Source organism: Wasmannia auropunctata, unplaced genomic scaffold, assembly GCF_000956235.1.
Source record: "Wasmannia auropunctata unplaced genomic scaffold, wasmannia.A_1.0 LD336092.1, whole genome shotgun sequence".
NCBI lineage: Eukaryota > Metazoa > Arthropoda > Insecta > Hymenoptera > Formicidae > Wasmannia > Wasmannia auropunctata.
The window spans coordinates 939,658-940,997 of record NW_012026798.1 but is presented as its reverse complement, the minus strand read 5'-3'; positions in this window follow the sequence as shown (position 1 = coordinate 940,997).

Sequence of the window (1,340 nt, the reverse complement as noted above, 5' to 3'; positions counted from 1 at the left end):
TTCTATCTGTTATGTACTTTACAATCACTGTCGATTTTAATTATATATTCATTGAAACATCACACAAAGAAATATACGGCGATTTATTAATACACGACCCGTTCACTCGAGGATAGCAAGTAGTCGACTCACTTTAATACCGAATTTATTAATTAATAATTATCAGTGTCGATTAATTATTCGTATTGATTAATTATTTTTCGACTAAAAAAATCACTCGAACTAAAAAATTTTTTTTACGAAATTTGACAAGTTCCATGGCGCAAATTAAAAATGGCATGCAAATGCAGTTTACAGCTTTCGAAAGAGTGAATCTTTACCTTTAATTCCTTTTTTGTTGAGCGTTGTACGATTATTTTTCACCGAGTTATTCGACATTGAAGCAAAAATGGTCCTGTTTGCTTCAATGTTGAATAACTACGGTGAAAAAAAAATACGTACAACGCTACAACTAAAAAAGAAAATTAAAGATTAAAGATTCACTCTTTCGAAAGCAGTAAACTGCATTTGTGTGCGATTTTTAGTTTATGCCATTGAAACCTTTTAAATTTAGTACACATTTTTGAAGATTTGTCGCATTTTCATTTGGACCTATGTAATTCCATAAAAAATCAATAGGATCGTTTTCTAAAGTGTCGATCTGAAAAGTAGAGATTTCAAGCTGTAAAATGCTTTTTTGAACATCTCGATATAATCATTTTTGACGAAGTTACACTCATTTGAAGCTTGTCAATTTTAAAATTACAGAATACATATACCAAAAATAAAAGCTCACCTTAGGTACTTTACAATCCAAAAATAGGCAAAATTCAAGAGTGTTACTTCATCAAAAATGATCGTATCAAAATGATCAAAAAAACATTTTACAGCTTGAAATCTCTACTTTCCAAATTGAAGCAAAAAGGATCATTTTTGCTTTAATGTTCTCTCTAAATTTTCTAGAGTGAATCTCACTCCAAAAAAGTGAAATCTCACTTCAAAAGAGCGAAAATACTGTCACTCGGCCACTTGAGTGGCAGTATTTTCACTCCTTAGAGTGAAATTTCACTCCAAAAAATTTAGAGAGTTGAATAACTTGGTGAAAAAAAATCGTACAACGCTCAACAAAAAAGCAAATTAAAGGTAAAGATTCACTCTTTCGAAAGTTGTAAACTGGATTTGCATGCGATTTTTAATTTGCGCCATTGAACTTGTCAAAGTTCGTAAAAAATTTTGAGATTCGTCGGGTCTCCTTTTCTATCCGTGTAATTCCATGAAAAATCAATAGGCTCGTTTTCTAAAGTTCCGATTTGAAAAGTAGAGATTTCAAGCTGTAAAATGCTTTAGATCGGAAGAGCACA